Genomic DNA, 20,293 nt, shown 5'->3' with positions numbered 1-20,293 from the left:
GTGCAGGAGGGGTGCAGGGTATGGCAGGGGGTCAGGGTGCAGGGTGCGGCAGGGGGCTCAGGGCAGGGGGTCGGGGTGCAGGATGTGGCAGGGGGCTCAGGGCAGGGATCAGAGTGCAGGAGGGGTGCAGGGTATGGCAGGGGGTCAGGGTGCAGGAGGGGTGCGGCATGGGGCTCAGGGCAGTGGGTTGGGATGCAGGAGGGGTGCAGGGTGAGGCAGGCGGTTGGGGTGCAGGATGGGTGCAGGGTATGGCAGGGGGTCAGGGTGCAGGGTGAGGCAGGGGTTCGGGGTGCAGGATGGGTGCAGGGTGCGGCAGGGGGTTCAGCTGCAGGAGAGAGTCAGGGGTCAGGATCTGGCCTGGCGCATACTGCATGCCTGCCTGCCAGGCTCCCTGCCTGCCCTGCCCCTGTAGGGTGACCAGACAGCAAGTGTGAAAAATCGGGACCGGGGTGGGGGGTAATAGGAGCCTATGTAAGAAAAAGACCCAAAAATCGGGACTGTCCCTATAAAATCGGGACATCTGGTCACCCTATGCCCCTGCAAGAGGCTGAAACGTGGGGAAGGGGGGGCAGAGGGGCTGTGTGTTTCTGTTGCTTGAGGCACTGCCTCCAGCAGCTCCCATTGGCCGCGGATCCCCATTCCCGGCCAATGGGAGCTGCTGGGGGTGCTGCCTGAAGTAACAGCCACACACAGCCCCTCCTCCCCCCCCTTCCCCACGTTCCAGCCTCTTCCCGGAGCTGCGCAGGGCAGGCAGGGAGCCTGCCCTGCTCCCAGTGCACGTCCGGCTGCCGCTCTGGTAAACAGTGGGGGAGGGCGGGGGGCTCGCAGACTGTGTGTTTGAGACCCCTGCTCTAGCTCCTCTTGTGAGACATTTCCAGCTACTCAATACTGCTGCTATTCCAGGGGATCAATTATTGACTCCAGCAAACATTTTTCTTACCCTGGGTCCTTGTGTCACTGGTTTCTCTAGCAAAGGCCAGTCCATGGCCCAATGGTCCAGACATCCTCCTTCAAATCAAGCTAGAACCTAAGAATTCTCTCTCTTTCCCGGGTTGTGGGAGGGGAGCCCTTTAAAAGCCCTCTCTGTGCTACTGCACGTGGCTAAGCAAAGAGAACAGACCCCAAATTCCCTCTGTGCTTTGGGAGGTAGGTTTGCTGTTTGAATTCTGTATTGCAGATGACTTCAAGCCTGGGCATTGTGATTATTTACCAGTTTATCTGGCACTGCACTTTTAATGGGGTCACAGCTGTGATGGCCAAGTGTTTAAGGTGTTAGACTGGAAGTCCCATGGGATTCTTCTGCTCAGGTTTCACTCCTGCTCCCCACATGGACTGCCTGTTAGCCACAGTTTCTAACCAGAGCAATACATCTATACACACTCCTGAGCAGGGCCGGCTCCAGGCACCAGCAGAGGAAGCACGTGCCTGGGGCGGCACATTTTTTTTTTTTTTTTGCTGCTTCGGCAGGTCAGGCCACAGTCCGAACGGCTTTTTTGTGTGCTTGGGACGGCAAAAATGGTAGAGCCGGCCCTGCCCCTGAGACACTTTCAATTCGCTTCCCATCGCAAGTAAACCCTGTTCTGCTGCTTTCATAGAGATGCCTGGGATCCTACCTCATACTGTGTCCCTGAGGTCTCAGGCAAATTCTCAGCTCCCAAAGCCTCTGCCACTCACCTAGAGCCCCACAACTTAACCCTAACCCTGGCTGCTGCTCCTCTCTAGAGAGTGTGAAAGGAGCGGAGGCAGTGCAGGAGCCTTCCCTGGGGCCTGAGGCTTTGGGAGAGACAGATTGTCAGACATCCGAGTGTTGGAAACCATGTGGCTGCTGGCTAAATCAGGGCCCTATGCCAGCCCTGAGTCTAAACTGCCGGGATCCCCGCCACAGAGCAGGGTGCCCCAGATTACACTTTAAAAAAGGCATGTGAAACTAACTCCGGTTCTCTCTGCATCACAACTGGGGGTGGAATGAGCCCTCCATTGCCATATGCCATGTGTGGGCAACATGCCATAGCACTATGCAGCCATTCATGGCATCAGCAATTCTTCCAGCACCACTGTGCCAGGCACAAAACCCCAAAGGGCCAGGCTGGGCTACTTACACCATCACTGCAGATGCACAACATGTCCAATTGCAGCTGGGAAACCAGGGTTTGCTACCAGTAGCTCAGGGTCTCTCTCCATTCTCTGTCCAGCCCATGGTGCTATTTCTACCACTAAACGCTGCACTGGTGGACAAGTGAAATCAATCCCAAAGTCCCCTTTCATCAGCCCTGGAAATTCATTTAAACTTATGTTTGGCCGCAGAGAATTAAACAAACGTGTCTGTGAAAAGAGGGGAGTTGAGTTCAATCTCTTGTCACCATCAATGTGCAAACCAGGAACCTGTTGCTTTGCATTCCTGATGTTGTGTCACCAAAATGTGGCCATTCTGTCTCAGTCCCTTTAATTAAAAAATTGTGGGTTTTTTCCATAGAAACAATATTTTCCTCAGAGAGACACAGGAGCAGATTAATATATGAAGGGAAAGTGATTCCAAGACAGTTCTGGAGGGAGAAGGGAACATTTTCAGCATCACTCAATTAATGTGTTCACACACACACACACACACTATTAATTTGAGCTACCAACACACTTCACAGCATGAAATAAACAATTTTTATGTTCAGTGAGTTGTGTTCATTTAAACAATATTAAAAATATGTTTTGGGAAATGCATGAAAACCTCATTGCATTGAACAACCCATTTGATATAATTAATTAATGTATTACATCATATTTAAAGAAGTTAAGAAAAATGTGCTTATAAATTAATGTGTTGTGCCTTTTACACATGCACAAGACACAGAAGAAACTGAATTATTTGAGCTACTAAAACTTCCACTTTCTCACAGCATTTTAGTTCTTAAGGTTGTTTTAATTTGCTTATTTTTTTGGAACTAGAAATGGGGAAAGAGTACATTGACGTCAGTGGAATTACCGCAATGAGGGATTAGTCTCATTATTTGTCACTAACAAAACCTTTGTTAACACAGAGTTAACTTTGACTGTGAATATCTCTTACCCTTCCAGAACATCAAGTTCAGTAAAACTCAAACTCTGGAAAAACAGGGAATTATAGAGCAATGGTACATGCCCAGATAACCTTAAGTCTGCCCTCTAGAAAAGATTCCCTGATAGCATATGTGAACAAAGAAAGGTTAGGGACAAATTACAACTACTTCCCAAGAGTTTGTTTCTTCTGCAGTTAATTGATCCTGGCCCCATAAATAATAGCTGATTTGATGCACAGTAACTTAAAGTTTCTATTGTGCTCGTGTCTGGCAGTGGAATTTACTATTTACTATTTTTATCCCAGCACATTTAAAAGAGAAACTGCTTTACAAAAGCTCCTTTATTTTAGATTATACAAACAGGCCACTTCCCCACCTATTTCAAGGAGATGGTATAATCCTGACCCACAGGGATCTTAAAATAACATGCTCAAGATCACACATTCCTTAGGAGAAAATGAAGGGAGAAAAAAAATAAAAAACAAACCCACCAAACCCTTGCTGTTTCTACTCAAGTGATCAATGAGACCAGAAAGTGAGACTAGAGAAGTAAGACTGCAATTAACTATCTGGAACTACATCAACTCTGCAATTATTTTGCCCTGGTCTACACTACGAGTTTAGGTCGAATTTAGCAGCATTAGATTGATTTAACCCTGCAGCTGTCCACACGACTAAGCCATTTTTGTCACCTTAAAGGGCTCTTCAAATCGATTTCTATATTCCTCTCCGACGAGGGGATTAGCACTGAAATTGACCCTGATGGGTCAAATTTGGGGTAGTGTGGACGCAATTCGATGGTATTGGCCTCCGGGAGCTACCCCAGAGTGCTCCATTGTGACCGCTCTGGACAGCACTCTCAACTCAGATGCACTGGCCAGGTAGACAGGAAAAGCCCCACGAACTTTTGAATTTCATTTCCTGTTTGGCCACTGTGGTGAGCTGATCAGCACAGGTGACCATGCAGAGTTCATCAGCAGAGGTGACCATGGAGTCCCAGAATCGCAAAAGAGCTCCAGCATGGACCGAACGGGAAGTACTGATCTGATCACTGATTGGGGAGACGAATCCATGGTATCAGAACTCCGTTCCAAAAGATGAAATGATTAAGTGCATCTAGACACCAGGGCAGTTAGAAGAGTGCAGCAGGGCACGCTGCGCATTAGAGAAGCTTTGAAAACCAGTTTAATGACTGACCAGGCTACGGTGTGAAAGTTCTGTTTGTTTCTCCTTGATGAAAACCCACCCCCTTGGTTCACTTTACTTCCCTGTAAGCCAACCGCTCTCCCCTCCCCCTTTTGATCTCCACTTGCAGAGGCAATAAAGTCATTGTTTCAAATTCATGCATTCTTTATTAATTCATCACACAAATGGGATAACTGCCAAGGTAGCCTGGGAGGGGTGGGGTAGTTGTAGGGGCACCCCCTAGAATGGCATGCAGCTCATCATAGAAGCGGGATGTCTGGGGCTCTGCCCTGGAGCGGACGTTTGCCTCTCTGGTTCTTTGGTAGGCTTGCCTGATATTCCAGGCAGGACTGAATCTCCATTAGACAAAACTTAAAGAAGGGAATGACCTGGAGTCACTCCCATTTATATCCAGGCACCCCCGACCGACCTCACCGAGGCCGGCCAGGAGCACCCATGTCTGCCCAGGAGCCCCCAACCAACTTCACCAACGCTGGCCAGGAAGAACCAGGAGACAGCAGCAGACAGTACAATACGTCTGCTAACTGTCTTTGCTAACTTGCAAAGGCAAGGAGCTGCTGCTGTGTAGCACTGCAGTACCGCATCTGCCAGCAGCACCTAGGAGACGTATGGTGACAGTGAGCTGAGCGGGCTCCGTGCTTGCCGTGGTATGTCTTCTGCATGGGTAACCCAGGAAAAAAGGCGAGAAACGATTTTTTGCCGTTGCTTTCACGGAGGGAGGGGGGCCTGACAACATGTACCCAGAACCACCCGCGACAATGTTTTTGCCCCATCAGGCATTGGGAGCTCAATCCAGAATTCCAATGGGCGGCGGAGACTGCAGGAACTGTGTGATAGCTACCCACAGTGCAACGCTCCAAAAGTCGACGCTAGCCTCGGTACTGTGGACGCACTCCACCAACTTAATGGAGTTAAGTCGGGACACATACAATTGACTGTATCAAATCAATTTCTAAAAAGATAGACATATTAAATCGACCTAATTTTGTAATGTAGACATACCCTTAGATGCAGACACAACCAGCTCTATGGATGGTAAACTTAGAGACTCTGGTGCTGATCATGAACTAGAAGCACATGACCTTTAAACAGCTGCCATTTAAATGCATCTGAAAGTTACAAGGAACAACGATCTGTGTTAAAGGAAGGTTGCCATTTATTAGAGTCCCAATTTATATTGTGTGCACAAAGAGAGGTTTGAATGTGTAACAGGGAGTTTGGTAAATCTTGGCTATTTTATTTTTGTAAGAGCTTCCTGTCCACCTCCAGTAGAGTTTTCAGTCCCAATGGCAACTTACTTTCCAAATGTAACACAGACTAGTCCATTCCTCCCAAGTGGATGTGGTTCTTATTCTTCTGCACATTGTAGCCCATGGATACCAAGGACCTGCAAATGTGCATTGATATTATACCTTTGTTAATTGATGAAAACATAAACAAGACACTTAGCGGATTGAAACTGATTTCAGCTGAGGGACATTTGCTGAGTTTTTATGCATTTGCACAGGAAAATATGGAGTGTTTCCATTCATTTCAAGCATCCCCATTCAGTGGGGCTCCTGAACATAATGGAAATGGATATGCAAAAAATTTTGTTAAGGGACCAGGTTTTTAAGGGGATGCTTGGATTTGAACCAAGGACCCATTAATCTGCAGTCAAACACTCTACCACTGAGCTATACCCACATGACAATTATGTTTGATTTATATATACACACACATGTAAACACAACAGCTTACACACCCACCAACATAGCTTGTCACACTGACATAGCTACCACCTCTCGGGGAGGTGGATTAACTACCCAGACAGGAGAGCTGTCTCCCATCAGCTTAAATCATTTTCAGTAATTATAAATAAGTAGGAAATAACCTGCTGAATGGACAGTAACCAATTTATCAAATATTGCTGTGTCTGCATTCAATATGGGTAACTGGACAGTGAACAAGACTGTTTTGAATAACATGTACCTCCATTAGGATGCAGTGTCAGTGACCCCAGACTGTGACTGGTCCTAACAGGGAATTTGTTTTAACCATTTGACACATTGCCAATTCACTATTGTTATATTATACTCTAAGGGAAATGCCAATTAGATGTTTATTACTAATAAGGTTAGGCAACTTTCTCTCTTTGTTTTTTAATGTTCTCTAGTGAATTGTTATGGTAATTGCTATAAAACTCTGCTAAGCACTACAAATAATTTATTTAAGAAATTGTTTTTTCCTTGCATTCATATCATCTCCTGAAATTAGTTTACTAATTTTTACATGTGTTTGGTTAAAAAGATTAGCAGTGCCATGCACATTTTCAATGGTGTACTGTTTCTTCAGTATCCAGGCCCTTAATACCATGAATTATAGTTTCAGAGACAGTTTCTGCTGTCCAGTGGTCAAAATAGTTAATTCCCCTCCCCCAAACAGATGTACCAGCAGCACTAATGTGGCTCCCTGCCCACTCTGCATCCCTCCCTCCATGCCACACTGCTTCCAGAAGTGGCCAGCATGTCCCTGCATCCCCTGGGGGGGATCTCCATGCACTGCCACCATCCCTAGTCTAACTCTGCAACTCTCATTGGCCGGGAACTACGGCCAATGGGAGCTGTGTGGGCAGAGCCTGCAGGCAGTGGCACACGGAGACCCCCTGTGTCCCCCCGTAGAAGGGTTCGGTTGGGGGTCACCCCTCTCTGGGGCAGCTGGGAGCCAGGCCACCTCACTACTTAGGTCCAGTGAGTTGGGGAATTAGCCTGGTGGGGCAGGAAACAGTCAAGGGCTCAGGCCCTCAGGCAGGGGCTGAGCAAATAGTTCAGGAACAAAACCCAGGCTCCTGGTTCTGAGCGTCTGGGGTGAGGGGGAGACTGCCACCCATGAGTGGGGTGGCAGGGGGGATGCAGGCCCACCCACTCCACTGCGTCCTAGCAGGCAGCCTGCTGCTGTGTCAGTGGGGATCATGGCCACAACACACTGACATTGGCTCTGGGTGTGCCGCAGCCAGACTAGGGTCAGCTGCCCCCGGGCTACTTCCTACCTCCCCCTCTAGCAGTACCTGTGTCTGGTCCTCCACAGAATCAAGCACCATGGGCTCCTCAGGGTACTCAGCGAGCGGTAGGCTTGGCAGCTCCTCTGGGTCGCTTCTCACAGGTAGGCTTAACAGCTTCTCTGGGGTCTGGTCGCCATCAGGCCTTGACTGGTATGACTAGTCCTCGGGTCAGTCACAGGCTGCAGGAGTCTCCCCAGCAGGAGCTAGGCCTCCAGCGTCTGGCTTCTCCAGCAGCCAGGCAGCTTCCAAGCCCTGGGGTGGGGCTTTTATACTTCCTGTCCTGCACTTTGATCTTTGGGGGGCGGGCGCAGGCTCCAGTGGCTCCGCCCACTTTGGCATCCGGAGGGGCTCATCCCTCTCTGGGGTGGCTGGGAGCCAGTCTGCCTCACTACACCCACTCACCTAGGAGTCACTGGCGGGGGGGGTGCCAGTCGCTTTGGGAGCCGAGCCACCTGAGATAAGTGCCACCATCCTGACCCCTTCCTGCACCCCAACCCCCTGCCCCAGTGCAGAGCCCGCACACCGCACCCAAACTTCCTCCCAGACCCCACACTCCTCACCCCCTCCCACACTCCAATCCCCATCCCAGCGCAGACCCTGCACCCCAGATGCAAATTTCCTCCTATAGCCCCCCTCAGCCCCCCCTCCCTAATCTTCTGCCCCAGCCCAGAGCCTACACCCCGCACCCAAACTTCCTCCCAGAGCCCACACCCCTCAGTCCGTCCCACACCCTAATCCTCTGCCCCAGTCCAGACCCCGCACCCAAACTTCCACCCAGAGCCCATACTCCTCACCCCCTCCCACACACTGACCCCCTATCCCAGCCCAGAGCCTGCACCCACCACCCAAACTCCTTCCCAGAGCCTGATCCCTGCCACCCCTCTTATACCCCAACCCACTGCCCCAATCAAGGCACCTCACTTTATATTCCTTTACTTCCCATTACTTATAATATGGGAGGAGAATGAAGAAAGAAATAAAAAACGGGAGGAGATAGGAGAGAATGTTCTTTTTCTTGGATGGGGCCCAAGGGGAGCCCCCTAAAATGAAGCCACACACAGGGCTCCACTAACTCTATATCCTCCACTGTAGCGGGAACTTAGAAAATCACACCTCAGTCAACGGTAGAACTGGGGTTTGAAAAACAGATTATTTTTTCCTCCCCTTCATGAGAAAGAAAGTACGGGCAGGCCACTCAGGTGCAGAATACCAGTTTTTCCACTGGCTGAGGAGCTGGAAACCAGGCACAGACGACTGGTGTCTGCTGAAAGAGGGGGGGAGGGTACAATTTCAAGGTTCAGCCCCACCCCCTTATGATCAACAGCCCCTCCCAGGTGTGAACAATGCAGGGAGAGGAAGCAGCAAAGGCAGCCCCTCTCCACTTACCACTCCAGCAACTGCTGTGCAGGGAGGGAGCCTTGCAGCACCACATGATGTAGCAGGGACAGCTAACCCAGGTGGGGCACATGAGCCCACATACAAATGTTGCTTCTGAAATTAGGAAATCTCATGAATTCAAGGAATAGCTGCACACCCAGAAAAGCCAGAAACTTTCAGATCATCAGTCTAATGCAGAGGTGGGCAAACTATGACCCGCGGGCCACATCCAGCCTGCGGGACAATCCTGCCTGGCCCCTGAGCTCCTGACCGGGGAGGCTACCCCTGGCCCCTCCCCCACAGCCACACCACCACGTGGGCAGGGCTCTGAGCGGCAGGGCTGCGCGCTCCTGCAGGGCAGCACAGCAATGTATCTTGCTCCGGCTGGGCGGCACGGCTGCCAGACATGCTGCTCTGAGCATCATGGTAAGGGGGCCAGGGCCAGGAATAAGGGGCAGGGAGTCCCGGGGGACAGTCAGGGGACAGGGATCAGGGGACGGTTGGATGGGGTGGAGGTTCTGGGGGCGGCGGTCAGGGAACGGAGAACGGGGGGTTGGATAAGCATGGGACTCCTGGGGGGCCTTTCAGGGGGCGGGGGTGTGGATAGGGGTTGGAGCAGTCAAGGGACAGGGAGCATGGGGAGTTGGATAAGGGGTGGAGTCCTAGGACAGCGGTTAGAGTTGGAGGTCTCAGGAGGGGGCAGTCAGGGGACAGGGAGAGGGGGAGTTGGATGTGTTGGGGGTTCTGAGGGGGGAAGTCAAGGGGCAGGAAGTGGGAGTGGGTGGATAGGGGACGGGGACAGGCTGTTTGGGGAGGCACAGCCTTCCCCACCCGGCCCTCCATACAGTTTTGCAACCCTGATGTAGATCCATCCCGATCTAATGCAATCCCATCTCAGGCCTGGTCTACACTAGCCTGTTATTTTGGAATTAGCAGAGTTATTTTGAAAAAAAAATTATTCCGTCCACATGACCAAACTTTTTTTTTTATTTAAAGGGCTCTTTAATTCAATTTCTGTACTCCTCCTTGGCAAGTGGAGTAGCACTTAAATCGAAATCGCAATCCTGGGTTAAAGGTACTGTGGATGCAATTCAACGTTATTGGCCTCCGGGAGCTATCCCAGGATGCTCCCTTGTGACCGCTATGGACAACATTCTCAACTCCAATGCACTAGCCAGGTGGGCAGGAAAAGCCCTGGGAACTTTTGAATTTCATTTCCTGTTTGGTCACCAGCAGCACAGGTGACCGTTAGCACAGTCCACCATCACAGGCGACCATGCAGAGTCCACCATCACAGGAGATCACGCAGTCCTGGATTCGCAGACGAGTTCCAGCATGGTCCGAATGGGAGGTACTGGATCTCATCGCATGCTGGGGAGATGAGTCTGTTATGGCAGAACTACGTTCCAAAAAAAGGGACGCAAATACCTACGCTAAAGTCTCAAGGGCCATGATGGAAAGAGGCTGTTCCAGGGACATAGAGCAGTGTCGTACAAAAATCAAGGAGCTCAGACAAGCATACCAAAAAGCCAGGGATGCAAACGGGTGATTTGGGTCACAGCCCCATACATTCTGCTTTTACCTTGAGCTCCATGCAATTAGGGGGGGTGATGACACCACTACCCCACCACTGTCCATGGACACCTGCAAGGGGGGAGTTGCACGGAGCGAGGAGGAAGAGACATTGGAGGACGAAGAGGGGGACAGTGCACAGGTGGCAAGTGCAGAATCCGTTTTCCACCCTAGCCAGGAACTAATCTTAATGCTGGATTCAATAGTCTCCCCTCACTCCCAAGGCGGGCTCCTGGTCCATGACCCTGGAGAAGGTACTTCTAGTGAGTGAGACCCTGATCGGAGCCACGTGGTGGAGGGCGTGGGGGGAACCCAGCCATGCTGAGTTGTTTGCGTTTAGTGTAAAGGGCTCATCCCTGCTCTGAGCCTCATCGGAGCCATGTGGTGGTTGCGGGGAGGGGGTGGTTGTTGTGTGCAGTGATCATCCCAGAGAGCCCGCAGGCCAGGAAGTATAAAAGCCCCACCCCAGGGCTTTTATATGGCAAACCCACCAGGCATTGCTTGCTGTGGGAAAGGGGGCCCAGCAATTTGAAAGTATTGAAATGAATATAGAAGAAGCAGAACCCCGGGTGCCCCTAAGGGCTGCCTGCAAGATGAATTCTGTTGCCCGGCCGTGTGTGATGGCTTACTCATACCAAAGTGCCCCCTTTGTTCTCTGCAATGTATTTTTTAAAATACTACCCTCCCTTTTTCTCCTCCCGCAGGTGCAAATGTTTCAACGCGGCCCCTATCTACTCCGTCCCAGAGGCTGGTCCAGATTAGAAGGCGGAAAAAACGAACTCGGGACGACATGTTCGCTGAGGTCATGAAGTCCTCCTGCACTGATAGGGCCCAGCTGAATGCATGGAGGCAAACAATTGCGGAGTCCCGTAAAGCATTACAGGAACACGAAGAGAGGAGGGAGGTGCACAAAGAGAGGAGGGAGGCGTGCAATGAGAGCAGGCAGGACACTATGGTCAAGCTCATGGGGGAGCAAACTGACATGCTGCGCTATATGGTGGATCTAATGCAGGAAAAGCAGCAAGAGCACAGACTGCTGCTGCAGCCCTGTATAATCAAACTCTCTCCTCCCCAAGTTCCATAGCCTCCTCACCCAGACACCCAAGAACACGAGGTGGGAGGCTACGGGGCCCCACACACTCAACCCCAGAGGATCACCCAAGCACCAGAAAGCTGGCATATGCAAACTTTTGATTTGGTTTCTGGACTTGTTCTTCCCTCCTCCTCCACCCCCCCCAACTCAACCCCCCCGCCCCAGTCTACCTTCTAATTTCTCTCAATGCATTGTGCATCAAATAATAAAGAACAGTTTTTAAACAATTTTCACTTTATTTCCTTTCATATATATAGGGTGTGGGTAACTTCAAGAGAAACAAACACAACTGTCACACTGGCCAGTCATGAAACTGGCTTTCAAAGCTTCTCTGATGCACAGCGCACCCTTGCTGTGCTCTTCTAATCACCCTGTTGTCTGGCTGTGCGAAATTGGCCACCAGGCGAGTTGCCTCAACCTCCCACCCCGCCATAAAAGTCTCCCCCTTACTCTCAGAGATATTATGGAGCACACAACAAGCAGCAATTACAATTGGAATATTGGTTGTGCTGAGATCTAACCGAGTCAGTAAACTGCGCCAGCGCCCTTTCAAACATCCAAAAGCACATTCTACCACCATTCTGCACTTGTTCAGGAGTTGAACTGCTCCTTACTACTGTCCAGGGTGCCTGTGTATGACTTCATGAGCCATGGCATTAAGAGGTAGGCTGGGTTCCCAAGGATAACTATAGGCATTTCTACATCCCCAATAGTAATTTTCTGGTCTGGGAAGTAAGTCCCTTCCTGCAGTTGTTCAAACAGACCAGAGTTCCTGAAGATGCGAGCGTCATGCACCTTTCCTGGCCATCCCATGTTGTTGTCGGTGAAACATCCCTTGTGATCCACCAGTGCTTGCAGCACTATGGAAAAGTACCCCTTGCGGTTTATGTACTGTACGCCCCGGTGTGCTGGGGCCAAGATTGGGATATGTGTTCCGTCTATCACCCCGCCGCAGTTAGGGAACCCCAGCGCATTAAAGCCATCCACAGTGGTCTGCACATTTCCCAAAGTTAGTACCCTTGATAGCAGCTGGTCAATGATTGCATTGGCTACTTGCAGCACAGCAGCCCCTACAGTAGATTTGCCCACTCCAAACTGATTCCCGACTGACCAGTAGCTGTCAGGCATTGCAAGCTTCCACAGTGTTATGGCCACTCGCTTCTCAACTGTGAGTGCTGCTCTCATTTTGGTGTCTTTGTGCTTCAGGGTAGGGGACAGCAAGTCACAAAGTTCCATGAAAGTGGCCCTACACATACGAAAGTTTCGCAGCCACTGGGAATCATCCCAGACCTGCAACACCATGGGGTCCCACCAGTCTGTGTTTGTTTCCTGGGCCCAGAATCAGTGTTCCATGGCATGAACCTGGCCCAATACCACCATGATCTCCCAATCGCCACATGCCATGCATCTAGGAATGTCTGTGTCCACGTCCTATCAGTATAGTAATCGCATTATCATCGCTTCCTCGCCCAGTTTTGCAGATACTGAATATACTGCTGGATAATGCATGAGGTATTTACAATGGTCAAAACTGCAGCAGAGATCTGAGTGGGCTCCATGTTTGCCGCGCAATGGTGCCTGCATGGGTAATCCTTGAAAAAGGGCGTGAAATGAGCTGTTCAGTTCAAGATGGCTGATAAAAGCCGGTAAATAGTTGTCTTCTGTAGTTTCCACAGGAGCCCAGGACCGACAACATGGAAAAAGCGGCGAAAGCAGAGTTTGCAGTGGAAGAGTGAGCAGAGTTTGTGGCAGAAGCTGTGCGGCTCTGTTCACGGTGGCCGAGAAACAGCAGGGAATTGTTGCCTTCTGTAGCTTCCACAGGAGTCAGACAATCTGGAGAAAGCGGCAGAAGCTGTGCGGCTCTGTTCACGATGGCCGAGAAATGGCGGGAAATGGTTAGATGAAAGAGTAGATAGAAAGAGGAGAGGACATTCAAAGTGGATTCAACATACCAGGAGTCAGGCGGTGCACCGTGCTGCACCGTCTGCTGGCAGCATGGTGTCTGCTGTAGCTTTCACGGAGGAGGGAGCGAGTGATGGCACACACCCAGAAAAACCAGTGAGAATGTTTTTGCCCCATCATGCACTGGGAGCTTAACCCAGAATTCCAATGGGCAGCAGAGACTGCGGGAACTGTGGGATAGCTACCACAGTGCAATGCTCCGGCATTCGATGCTAGCCTCGGTACTGTGGACGCACTCCGCCAAATTCACATGCTTTAGTGGGGACACATAACATCGAATGTATGAACTCGATTCTGGAAATTCGAATAAAATAACTTCAAATTAATTTCCTACTATAGAGGTACCCTGAGCTACTTTGACAATGACTGGACCAATCAGGAAGGCTTAATACATGTGCCACAGCTCATGCTAGGAAGATTTAAATCTGGATGTCACAACACAGGAGACAAGCAGTGGACTTGGTCTGGAGGGGCAGGCTGGGATTTCCTATATCCCATTCACTCAAGGCAGCACCTGCCCCCTGGGAAGCTGCCACTGGTGCCCCCAGGTTGGCCAGAAAGAAGCAGCGGTTCTCACTGGAACAAGCCCACACACAGTTTGCAGGCAACTCCCAAGCCCACCACAGCACACCATCACGGCCCGAAAGGAACACACTCGGACTCAGCTTTGCTAGTCTTCCTTTCACCCAGAACTATCGTTCTTCTCCTGGGCTGCCAGTAGCCATCCCAGGGAAGCTAAGAGGCAGGCACAGGATTCTACCTCCCAGCAGCCAACTGCACCTCCCCAGGCTTTGGCAGAACAAATGGTGGTGCTCTATTAACCCCACTTAGCCACACTGAGGCGCTTAGCTTCTGCCCTGCCTTCCTCAGCATGAACTTCCTCTTTTGCCCCATTCCTGCCTCACTTCCTCCTTTGGCAAGTCACGCAAAGGAGGCCAGCAGGAAGAGCTGGCCTCCATAGGTCAACCTCCAAGGGCATAGGAGGCTAAGCCACAAGCCTCCAAATGGTGACTGGCCTAGATCATCTAGCTTTCCCCAGCTGATGCCAAGGCACTTTCTCAGCTCATTTCATGTCCTGCAGGGGTTGGGGTTATCCCAGGGACAGGCTAGTGGCAAACAGAGGAGCGCCTTGCTGGACAACTAGGGGAGCTGGGAAAAGTAAGCCATCATGTTTCTGCCCGCTTTTGCACCGGGGGCCTTTTGCGTGTTAAGCAAACATGATAATCACTACACTACAGAAACTCTGTCACAGGGTTCTGCCCCTCCCTTCAAATTCCATCCACTTGGCTGGCGCTTGCCCTGGCACACCCCAATGGGCGAACCTTGAGAAAGTGGTGGCGGCCCTTCGATAGGTCAGCTGGTAGAGCAAAGGACTGGAGCCGGTGCTCAGGAAGTCATCCTTATGTCACCCTTCTGACTCCAGCTTGAAGGAGAGCTTCTTTTTCTACCCCTTGCTGAGAAAGAGCAAGAGAAGAAAGAAAGCTCAGGGGGCCAACTGGGTGCACAAGCCCACGTGGTCTTTTCCTGCTGGGGAGCCTGAAATGAGGGACTTGCATTGGGTAAAGAAAACACTTTCAGAAAACAGCGCACCTCTGCACAAAGAGGGATGAAAAAGCATGCTAAAGCCTGGGAACCTCTAGAGCTTCAGTCTAACACTCTCCCAACTAAGCTATTTCAGCACCTGCAAGACTCCTTTTTGGCCTGCTGCTTCTCTGTCTGAGATGTTTTTGTCAGCCATGGCACACAAAAAGGACATCATTGCGAGCGGCCCAGGAAGGCAAGATGAATTTTCGCCTGCCTTGCTCACATTGACTTGCTTCCTCACCCCATTCCTGCCTTAGTTCCTGGGTTACCTGATGGCTGAAGGCGACTGGGGCCCAGCAGCACAGAGAGGAAGTTAGCCAACTAGACCCCAGCAGCAAAAGTCCTGCTGCCACTTGCCACCCCACCCTGTTGTCCCAGCTTCACCTACTGCAGCTCAAATTCTCCAAGACTTCCCACCCAGCTCCCTCTCCTACATTCCCCATCTGGATCCTCAATGCCTCTCACACACTTTTTAAGAACAGAAAAATGGCCATACTGGGTCATACAAAGGGGCTGGGGGGGTGGTCAGCCTGCAGCCCAGGACTCCATGCGGTAGGGGCCAGTACTTGCGACGCAGAGTGCTCTGAACTCTGGGGGCCATGCCTCTGGTGGCTGGTGCTCTGGACGCTGGGATGCCTGCCCGGCACTCAAGGTGCAGGGGCCCATGCTCTGGGCACTGGAGCAGCTGGGGGCCATGCCACCCACCTGGCACTACAGGTGCTGGGACCACTGGGGGCCATGCCACCTGCCTACCTGGCATTTCCTCTAATTTGTGAGAGTGAATCTCAAATTGCTCATATTTGTATCCTTTTCCTTTTAATCATTAAACGCAGCTATCAAATTTTAGATGTTGCAGTTTCCTGTATAATTATATTATACTGCTTTTTTTTTTAATCCTTTTGGGTTTTGTGGTGTTCCCTGTTTTTTTTAATTGCAGCCCTTTGTTTCCGGAGGGAGTCCACACTGATTAGGCCTCAGCTGGAGTATTATGTCCAGTGCCACATTTCAGGAAAGATGTGGACAAATTGGAGAAAGTGCAGAGAAGACCAACAAAAATGATTAAAAGTCTAGAAAACGTGAGCTATGAGGGAAGATTGAAAAAGAATGGGTGTGTTCAGTCTGGAGAAGAGATGACTGAGAGGGGCCATGATCACAGTTTTCAAGTACATAAAAGGTTGTTACAAGGAGGAAGGAGACACATTATTCTTAATCTGAGGATAGGACAAGAAGCAATGGGTTTAAATTGCAGGGTGGTTTAGTTGGACATTAGGAAAATCTTCCTAATTGTCAGGGTGGTTAGGCACTAGAGTAAATTTCCCAAGGAGGTTGTGGAATCTCTGGCAGTGGAGGTTTTTAAGAGCAGGTTAGACAAACACCTGTCAGGGGTGGTCTAGATTATACTTATGAGTGCAGGGGGCTGGACTAGATGACCTCTCAAGGTCCCTTACAGTCCTATGATTCTATGATTTTGCATATTGGAGGTTGCAGGTGTGTGTGTGGGGGGGTTAAATCCCCGCCCCCCAGCCTCATCTGATCAGATCCATGGTCCCATTAAGCCTTGTATTTCCCCTCCCCCAGCAGATATCCTGTCTGTGGGAGTGGCCAATGCCAGAAATAGTAAAGGAAACTCTAACCCCTTCTCCACTGGTTGCACAATGACCCATTCCGTATGTTATTACATGGGAACAGTCCCTCCTGAACCCCCAGCCACAGAGCAGTTTGAGACATGAAGTGTGATGGTTAGCCCATCCCTTTAATCCCCCGCAGATACCCCATCCAAGAGTGGGTGCCCCAGTTGTGCCAGGCACTGCAGAGACCCTGACCGAGGGTGGGGACCCTGATTCTGCCAGGTGTTGTACAACTCATAGTGAGAGAGTCCTTGCTGCCAACAGCTCACAGGTGAAATAGACAAAGTGTAGGAGGGTGGTTCCCATTTTACAGATGGGGAAACTGAGAACCAAAGATGTGATGTAATTTGTCCATGTTTGCAGAGAGAATAATGGGGCCAAAGTGGGAACTGAATCCAAATTTTCTGAGTCACAGCTTGGCCCTTAATCATAAGCCAAGCATTGTCGATTGCATGGCAGAGGCCTCAATGGACAGTTGCAGAATCTCCTTCATTGGAGGATTTGAAGAAGGGATTATGCAAACACCTGTCAGGGATGGTCTAGGGATACTTGGTCCTGAATCTTGGGGTCCCTCCCTGCCCTACCTTGATTCTATTGTGTGGTTTTGTGCTGTGTTGTTCCACACTGAGCTGTTTTGCATAGTATCACTTTGCACTCTGATGCATTGTTTCACATTCTATCATTTTTGCACTGCCTTGTGTTGCGTTGGTTTAAGCTGAGCTCTTTTGCAATGTGTCATTTTGCCCTATGGCACGTTCATTTGACCTGTGCTGAATTGTTGGGCTTTGCACTCCTACATATTGTCACTTTGCATTGTGGAATGTCATTTCATGCTGAATTGTTAGATGTTATATTGTGGTGCTTTCACCGTTTGTTGTTTTTTATATTCTAGTGCTATGGCATAGAATTATAGAGATGTATGGTTGCAAGGGACCTGGAGAGGTCATCAAGTCCAGCCCTCTCTGCTGAGGCAGGGCCAAGCAGAGGTGATGTGTCGGGGGGACATGTGAGGTCAAGTGCCCTCAGCAGTCGGCCCAGGCACAGAGCAGTAGGAGGGAGCCAGAGCCAGAGCAGGTGTCTATGGGACCAAGTATATGTAGATTATCCTTGACAGAGATCTGTTCAACCTATTCTTAAAAACCTCTGAGGACAGAGACCCCTAAGACACCCTTGGGAGCCCATTCCAGAGCTTAACTACCCTTATGGTTATAAAGCTTTTCCCAATATCTAACGTAAATCTCCCTGGCTGCAAATTAAGCCCATTACTTCTTGTCCTACCTTCAGTGGACATGGAGAACAATTGATCATCGTCCTATTTATAATGATCAAACTTTTCTCTCTGCAATCATCCGTTAAATGGTCATTATCCCTTCTCTTGCCTGGGGTAGAATGGAAGAGGAGAAAATCTTCTCTCAACTCTCATTGGAGGATGCAAATGTCAGTTTGTTCTCTCTTCATATTTTACTGAAACTCAGGGTGTCATCCAGCAGGTAGCAATCGATCCAGTGGGGCATCTAGTCTAGATGTGATGTGGGGAAATAGAGCAGGGGGGCCTTCTTTTTAATAGCCAGAGCTGTGAATCTGAAGGCCCCAAAATAAACCCTCCAACAGAGATCTGTTATGCTAACTACCCTTAGACAAAGCAGTACAGGCCAGGGCCTGAACTAGACTAGACGGCACAATTCCCTGCCAAACTCAGTCAAGGGTCATGACCAGAGGAGGGGAAGGGCAAAGAGGGAAAGAATAAAAAAAAGCCCCAGCAGCAGCACTAATGAACTATGTTCATGACTAATGAAATAGAATAACCACTTGTATGAAGCAATAGGTAACTTTAGCTAAATGCAACAGAGGGTCCTGTGGCACCTTTGAGACTAACAGAAGTACTGGGAGCATAAGCTTTCGTGGGTAAGAACCTCACTTCTTCAGATGCAAGTAATGGAAATCTCCAGAGGCAGGTATATATCAGTGTGGAGATAACGAGGTTAGTTCAATCAGGGAGGGTGAGGTGCTCTGCTAGCAGTTGAGGTGTGAACACCAAGGGAGGAGAAACTGTTTCTGTAGTTGGATAGCCATTCACAGTCTTTGTTTAATCCTGATCTGATGGTGTCAAATTTGCAAATGAACTGGAGCTCAGCAGTTTCTCTTTGGAGTCTGGTCCTGAAGTTTTTTTGCTGTAAGATGGCAACCTTTACATCTGCTATTGTGTGGCCAGGGAGGTTGAAGTGTTCTCCTACAGGTTTTTGTATATTGCCATTCCTGATATCTGACTTGTGTCCATTTATCCTCTTGCGTAGTGACTGTCCAGTTTGGCCAGTGTACATAGCAGAGGGGCATTGCTGGCATATGATGGCATATATAACATTGGTGGACATGCAGGTGAATGAGCCGGTGATGTTGTAGCTGATCTGGTTAGGTCCAGTGATGGTGTTGCTGGTGTAGATATGTGGGCAGAGTTGGCATCGAGGTTTGTTGCATGGGTTGGTTCCTGAGTTAGAGTTGTTATGGTGCGGTCCGTGGTTGCTGGTGAGAATATGTTTAAGGTTGGCAGGTTGTCTGTGGGCGAGGACTGGCCTGCCTCCCAAGGTCTGTGAAAGTGAGGGATCATTGTCCAGGATGGGTTGTAGATCACTGATGATGCGTTGGAGAGGTTTAAGCTGAGGACTGTAGGTGATGGCCAGTGGAGTTCTGTTGGTTTCTCTTCTGGGCCTGTCTTGTAGCAGGAGGCTTCTGGGTACACGTCTGGCTCTGTTGATTTGTTTCTTTATTTCCTTGTGTGGGTATTGTAGTTTTGAGAATGCTTGGTGAAGATCTTGTAGGTGTTGGTCTCTGTCTGAGGGGTTGGAGCAGATGCGATTGTACCTCAGTGCTTGGCTGTAGACGATGGATCGTGTGGTGTGACCGGGGTGGAAGCTGGAGGCATGAAGGTAGGCGTAGCGGTCGGTGGGTTTTCGGTATAGGGTGGTGTTAATGTGGCCATCGCTTATTTGTACGGTGGTGTCCAGGAAGTGGACCTCCCGTGTAGATTGGTCCAGGCTGAGGTTGATGGTGGGGTGGAAGCTGTTGAAAGCATGGTGGAATTCTTCCAGGGCCTCCTTCCCATGGGTCCAGATGATGAAGATGTCATCAATATAGCGTAGGTAGAGAAGGGGCATGAGTGGACGGGAGCTAAGGAAGCGTTGTTCCAGGTCAGCCATAAAAATGTTGGCATATTGTGGGGCCATGCGGGTGCCCATAGCGGTGCCACTGGTCTGGAGGTATATATTGTCACCAAATTTGAAATAATTGTGCGTGAGGATAAAGTCACAGAGCTCAGCAATAAGTTGTGCCGTGTCATCATCAGGGATACTGTTCCTGACAGCTTGTATTCCATCTGTATGTGGGATGTTTGTGTAGAGAGCCTCTACATCCATGGTGGCTAGGATGGTGTTTTCTGGGAGGTCACCAATGCATTGTAGTTTCCTCAGGAAATCTGTGGTGTCACGGAGATAGCTGGGAGTGCTGGTGGCGTAGGGTCTGAGTAGGGAGTCCACATATCCAGACAGTCCTTCAGTGAGAGTGCCAATGCCCGAGATGATGGGGCGTCCAGGGTTTCCAGGTTTGTGGATCTTAGGTAGTAGATAGAATAACCCCGGTTGGGGCTCTAAGGGTATGTTGATTTGTTCCTGTGTTAGTGTAGGGAGTGTCCTGAGTAGATGGTGTAGTTTCTTAGTGTATTCCTCAGTGGGATCTGAGGAAAGCGGCCTGTAGAATTGGGTATTGGAGAGTTGTCTGGCAGCCTCCT

General features: G+C 50.0%; 3 protein-coding genes and 1 long non-coding RNA gene across 10 annotated transcripts in view; 2 read left to right on the top strand and 2 right to left on the bottom strand.

Moving 5' to 3' along the window:
* Positions 1 to 10,568, top strand: part of LOC112061322 (zinc finger protein 436-like) — a 57,609-nt gene extending 47,041 nt beyond the window's left edge. The window contains exon 5 of the transcript XR_010593184.1: positions 9,670 to 10,568. The gene's annotated coding sequence lies outside the window, so the exon portion shown is untranslated. The remainder of the gene's footprint in view (positions 1 to 9,669) is intronic.
* LOC101936867 (zinc finger protein 239-like) overlaps positions 1 to 20,293 on the top strand; it is a 309,680-nt gene that overhangs the window by 142,034 nt on the left and 147,353 nt on the right. The gene's annotated exons all lie outside the window — the stretch shown is intronic.
* The window catches only part of LOC101938259 (zinc finger protein 501-like), a 95,001-nt gene that overhangs the window by 19,430 nt on the left and 55,278 nt on the right, over positions 1 to 20,293 (bottom strand). The gene's annotated exons all lie outside the window — the stretch shown is intronic.
* Positions 2,638 to 9,674, bottom strand: LOC135975992 (uncharacterized). Its single transcript, XR_010593225.1, has 2 exons — positions 7,303 to 9,674; positions 2,638 to 5,643 (listed from the first exon to the last, which is right to left on the bottom strand). It is a non-coding gene; the product is annotated as an uncharacterized LOC135975992 (long non-coding RNA).

The sequence above is a fragment of the Chrysemys picta genome, chromosome 16 (assembly GCF_011386835.1).
Source record: "Chrysemys picta bellii isolate R12L10 chromosome 16, ASM1138683v2, whole genome shotgun sequence".
In the NCBI taxonomy this organism is placed as follows: Eukaryota; Metazoa; Chordata; order Testudines; family Emydidae; genus Chrysemys; species Chrysemys picta.
The sequence above is the reverse complement of the archived record's forward strand: the minus strand, read 5'-3'. Positions and strand labels throughout refer to the sequence as shown.